Genomic DNA, 6,754 nt, shown 5'->3' with positions numbered 1-6,754 from the left:
CAAAAGATAAAGAAAAATAAAATAGGTTTTTATATACAAGTGGCTTCAGTTTAGTATCCCTAGGACCATTGGTTATTATATTGTTTTCAATAAAGACGTGGTAATTGTTTATTATAATTTTAAAGACATCACGTTTTCTTCATCGTCTTTTTCCATCGTCGTTGATCGCTATTCTTTTTAAAGCTTTCATCTACATGTACATTATTTTGATAAACAATTCTTCCATCATAGCTGATTTCTATTTCATCCATTACTTTTTTTTTTTTTATAAACAATTCTTCCATTACTTTAACAATTCATTCTTTATTAAAAAATCATTACTTTATATCAAATGGGTAATAGTTGGGTTCTGGGAGGATAAAAAAGGTTGGTGCTGTACGCGGGGCATGAGATCGATGAAGAGAGGATGAAAAAATCTTTCTAATGATGGTAAAAATAGATTTAATGCTTTACGATGGTGAAAAGGATAAAAAAAATTAATTTATCCATGTACAATCTCTGTAACGATGAACAAAGGATCAGAGAGGTGATTTCCAAAATTAGAGATAGACCAAGAGAGTAAAAATTAGGCTTATAAGGGATAATTATGAACCGTTAGATCTAATTCTAATCTAACGGTGATGAGATTGGTTGTAAGGGTGGTAAACTTACTTGGTGGTAAGTATAATCGTCCCCATATATATATATATATATATATAAGTTAACTTTGTGAGTACTAAAATATACTTACGCAAATAAGCTAATGAATGGTTTTTTAATTTTTCACTTTGAGTAACTTTTCAAATTTGAATTTTTAACTTTTTTTTTTTGGAAATATTTGAATTTTTAACTTGATAGGTGGGAAAAGAGTTCAGCAATCATTACAAAATTACAAAACTTTTCACATTTGAATTTTTAATTTGATGAGTGAGAAATCAGTTCATCATTCATTACAAATATAAAATCACGTTGTTTTCTGCATGAAAAATTATTAAGCCTATTAATTTTGTTGCTACAAAAAACAAACAAAATATTATTTTGTTGGAAGCTTTAAAAAATAAGTTTTAATACAAAACATAAGTTTAAAAATCCACTTTAGAAATGTTGACAATAGTTTTGTGGTTTTTTGATTCAATTCAATGCCAAAGTTTAAAAATCCACCTTATATATGTGTTTTTTTTTTATGTAACCTATAGTGTGCCAATATTCTTATCTTAATTATAAGAATAAATAATTATATATAAGCATTATATTAATACATCATATTTAATTTCAATAATACTTTGAATCTTGAATTTTAAACTTTATAGTGGTGGGAAAATATTTAGACAATTATTGGTGGCAGACAACTCATTTATTATCCCATTACTTTCTACATGGTATTTGTTAACCATATCAATGCTGCATAAAAAAAAAACTATTTTGTTAGAAAGTAATCAGTAAAAAAACGAAAAATATTTTGAAAAAAAAAATTCAAATATTTTAAATTAAATAAATATAAAATAAAATCAAAATTTGTAAATAAATAAAATGGACAATTATGTGAACAATTTTTCATGACAGACAACTCATTTAATATCTCACTGTTTCAACATTGGAATTTCCAAATTAATAATAAATCATTGCTTTCTGAAATATTTATTTTAAATTTTGAATTTCATTTAAATTTGAATTTTGATTTTGATTTTTTTTTTTATAAACGAATTTTGAATTTTAAACTTTATAGAAGTGGGAAAATATTTGGACAATTATTGGTGGGCGGCAGACAGCTCATTTATTATCCCATTACTTTCTACATGGGTAATTGTTAACCATATCAATGCTGTATAAAAAAAAACTATTTTGTTAAAAAATAATCATTAAAAAACAAAAATATTTTGGAAAAAAAATGCAAATATTTTAAATTAAATAAATATAAAATAAAACAAAAATTTGTAAATAAATAAAATGGACAATTATGTGAATAATTTTTCGTGGCACACAACGCATTTAATATCCCACTCCTTTCTACATTGGAATTTCCAAATTAATAATAAAAACTTGCTTTCTGAAATATTTATTATAAATTTCGAATTTCGTTTAAATTAAATTTTCATTTTGAATTTTAAACTTTGTAGTGGTGGGAAAATATTTGGACAATTATTGGTGGCAGACAACTCATTTATTATCTCATTACTTTCCACATGGATAATTGTTAACCATATAAATGCTGCATAAAAAAATTTATTTTGTTAAAAAATAATTATTAGAAAAACGAAAATGTTGAGTAAAAAAACGCAAATAATTTAAATTAAATAAATATAAAATAAAATCAAAATTTGTAAAAAAATACAATAGAAAATTATGTGAACAATTTTTCATGGAAAACAACTAATTTAATATCCCACTGCTTTCTACATTGAAATTTTCAAATTAATAATAAATTATTGCTTTCTGAAATAAAGTTTTAAATTTTGAATTTCATTTGATTTTGAATTTTGAATTTTAAACTTTGTAGTGGTAGGAAAACATTTGGACAATTATTGGTGGCAGACAACTCATTTATTATCTAATTACTTTCTATATCGGTAATTGTTAACCATATCAATGCTCCATAAAAAAACTATTTTGTTAAAAAATAATCATTTAAAAAACAAAATATTTTGTAAAAAAACGCAAATATTTTAAATTAAATAAATATAAAATGAAATCGAAATTTGTAAATAAATAATAATAACTAATTTAATATCTTACTGCTTTCTACATTAGAATTTTCATATTACTAATAACTCATTGCTTTCTGAAATATTTATTTTAATTTCGAATTTCATTTGAATTTGAATTTTGAATTTTAAAATTTGTAGTGGTGGGAAAATATTTGGACAATTATTGGTGGCAGACAGCTCATTTATTATCTCATTAATTTCTTTATGGGTAATTGTTAACCATATCAATGCTGCATAAAAAACAAACTATTTTGTTAAAAAATAATCATTTAAAAAACAAAATATTTTGTAAGAAAACGCAAATATTTTCAATTAAATAAATATAAAATGAAATCGAAATTTGTAAATAAATAATAATAACTAATTTAATATCTTACTGCTTTCTACATTAGAATTTTCATATTAATAATAACTCATTGCTTTCTGAAATATTTATTTTAATTTCGAATTTCATTTGAATTTGAATTTTGAATTTTAAAATTTGTAGTGGTGGGAAAATATTTGGACAATTATTGGTGGCAGACAGCTCATTTATTATCTCATTAATTTCTTTATGGGTAATTGTTAACCATATCAATGCTGCATAAAAAACAAACTATTTTGTTAAAAAATAATCATTAGAAAACCAAAATATTTTGTAAAAAAACACAAATATTTTAAATTAAATAAATATAAAACAAAATCAAAATTTGTAAATAAATAAAATAGAAAATTATGTGAACAATTTTTTGTGGCAGACAATTCATTTAATATCCCACTGCTTTCTACATTAGAATTTTCAAATTAATAATAACTCATTGTTTTCTGAAATATTTATTTTCAATTTCGAATTTCATTTAAATTTAAATTTAAATTTTAAATTTGAATTTTGAATTTTGAATTTTAAACTTTGTATTGGTGGGAAGACATTTGGACTATAATTTTGGTGGCATAGAGCTCACTTAGGGTGCGCATGACAACCATTCTATTCCCTAGCACTATTTCTGGAAAGAAACAATTCTTTTCTATTTGTGTGCCTTGGAACAGTTTCTGAGAAAAAAATGTGTTTGATAACATGTTCTATTTTTATTCCGAGAATGAGAATTGTGTTTGATAACATAACAAATAATACAATAAAAAATAATTCATATTAAATATAAAAAAATTCGAATAATCACTTTCCTTTCCATATGATGTGGTTGTGATGGTGGTGGCGGCGTGTGGCATGCTGGTGGTGGCGGCGACAGTACGGTAGTGGTGGTGGTAGTGACGTGGTGAAGATAGTGGTAGTGGTTGTGACGGCAGTGGCTGCGACAATGGTGGTGGGTATGGTAGTTGGTGGCGGCAACAATGGTAGCAGCAGCATGGTGGTGGTGATGGCAGTGGCTGCGGCGGTGATGGTAGGTGACAGTGGTGGTGGTGATGGTGGCGGTGGTGGTAGTGGTGGTGATGGTAGTGGCGGGGGTGGTGTAATGGTAACGGTGGTGACAGTAATGACTGTGACGATGGTGGTGGTGGTTGGTGGCGGCGATGGCGGTGGTGGTGACGATGGTGGTGGTGGTTGGTGGTGGCGATTGCGGTGGCGATTGTGGTTGGCGGCGGTGATGGCGGTGGTGGTTGGTGACAGTGATGGTGATGGTAGTGGTGGCGTTGTGGTGGTGGTAGTGGTGGCAGTGGCGTGTGATGGCAATGGTGGCAGTGACTGCAGTGGTTGCGATGATAGTGGTGGTGGTGGTTAATGGCGGTAGTGGTGATGGTGGTGGTGGTGGTGGTGACGGTGGCATGGTGGTAGTGATAGGTGGTGGTGGTGGTGACGGTGGCATGGTGGTAGTGATAGGTGGTGGTGGTGGTAGTGGAGGAGGTGGTAATGGTGGCGGTGGTGAGGGGTGGTGACGACGGCACTAGTGGTACGATGGTAGCGGCAGTCGTGTCGGGATGATGGTGGTGGTGGTGATGATGGTAGAGGTGGAGAGTGATTGAAAGAGATAAGTGTTTCTCAATTTGTGCCAGGGAACAAAAAAGCTGAAATTTTCTAATTCTTTTTTCTGATCCCCAGTACAAAAATTAAACTGGTTCATCCCAGGAACAAAAAAATAAACTGATTTTACCAAACGAGTTTCCTATCCATTTCTATTTTCTGGAACAGAAATTAAAAAAGAATTGATTTCGGGAAGGTTGTCATGCACACCCTTAATGTCCCACTACTTTTCTTTTGTTGTATATTATGAGTAAAAAAGACCTTTACTTTTCTTTTGTTGTATATTCCACTATTTTTTGCATGGATAATTGTTAGCCCTATCAATGCTGCATAAAAAAAAACAAAAAATTTAAAAAAATATTGCAAAATAACAAAATTATTTAAGATGAACATTTTAAATATACATGTATAACCAATTTTAAAAAACGTATAAAAATCATAAATTAAAAGAGAAAAAGTCATATAAAAATGTATAATTAATACAAAAGAATTTAAATTTTAAATTTAAATAAAATTAAAATGACCTCTATCATTCTGTAAAAAATAGATTATAAAAATTTAATCACTATAAAAATAAATTTTTTAATTTAGTATGTGATAAAGAAATTAAACTTTCAATTTTTTATTGAAAGAGTATAATTAACACGGAAAAAATATGTCATGAATGAATAACTAAAAGCTATTATTTGGAGAAAGTACACAACCTTTTATGGATATTTTTCACTACTTTTTATATGAAAAATTATTATGTCTATTAATAATACTTACTATTGGGTGAGAAAATATGTACTATTTAAAATTTAAACTTTTCAATTTGAATTTTGAACTTGATAGGTGGGAAAAGAGTTCAGCATTTAATATTTCTGTCGTGGGAAAAAGATATATATAATAAATTCGAATTTAATATAAAATTATAGATTAAACAAAAAATGTATTAGAAATTATAAAAATATATTTATAGTTGATAAAAAACAATCTAAATTTTAAATTTAAACTTCATAGGTGGGGGAAAAAGTTTAAAATTGGAAGTCAAACAGCTATATTAATATATCACTGCTTTTTGCATAGGTGATTGTTAAGCCTATTAATAATACCACAACTTTCGGCATCATAAATTGTTAAGCCTATTAATAATTGGTGTTTTTTAATTGCAGAGTTTTGTTTGTGGTAGATACTTACAAAGTTCTATAGCTTTTTCACCTCCCTAAATAGCACAAAATATTAACACGATTCTTTCTTTTAGCAATTAAGCGACGACAGACGCCGACAAATTTTTTGATCTTTTTCCTCCGTGCATCGCACGGGTACTGCTCTAGTTATATATATATATATATATATTAAACCTTACCAAGTTTAAGTAATAAAATATAGGGAATAAAGTATCTAATATGCAACCAGTCGAGTGAATATACTCTTCATGCTATTCGGGACTGTCCTCAGTCTAAGGAAATCTGGTTTCTGGCAGTGCGACAAGACAGATGGCAAGAATTCTTCAATCTAAACTTGCTTGATTGGTTCAACATAAATTTAGAATGTAACAAAGATTGGAGCTTGGAATCAGATTGGCCCTTTTTATTTGGGATTCTTGCCTGGAGTATTTGGAGGGACAGAAACAAATGGATCTTCGAAGGAAAATACCAGAATGTCTTCTCAACTTTTCATTTAGCTTTGGGTTCCGTGATAGTGTTGTTCTAGCAGCATCTACCTTTCATGTAGCGGGGCTTCAACCAAGAGATCGAGTAGAGAGGATGATTGCTTAGTGTTGTCCCCCTGTGGACTGGGTCAAGCTAAATGTTGATGGGCCAAAACTGGTAACAGGTCCGGGTGTGGTGGTGTCATATGTGACTTGTCAGGAGCTTGGATTTTCGATTTTTGTAAAAACTTAGGTTCAGGTATTGTCTTGCATGCTGAATTGTGGGCCTGTTTGGTGGGTTTGCAGTCGTCTTGGGATAAAGGATTTAGACAAGTGTGGTTGGAAGGAGATTCCCCATCAGCCCAGCAGATTGTAATCAATGGGTGTCATCTTGATCATCCTGCAGCAAACTTGGTGCAGCGTATTAGAAACATGTTACATCGTTGCTGGTGTGTCTGTATGTCTCACATCCATCGCGAA

The sequence above is a fragment of the Gastrolobium bilobum genome, unplaced genomic scaffold (assembly GCF_033153095.1).
Source record: "Gastrolobium bilobum isolate Gb01-03AN ecotype WA unplaced genomic scaffold, APGP_CSIRO_Gbil_v1 utg20899, whole genome shotgun sequence".
Classification (NCBI taxonomy): Eukaryota; Viridiplantae; Streptophyta; class Magnoliopsida; order Fabales; family Fabaceae; genus Gastrolobium; species Gastrolobium bilobum.
Note: the sequence above shows the minus strand (reverse complement) of the source record.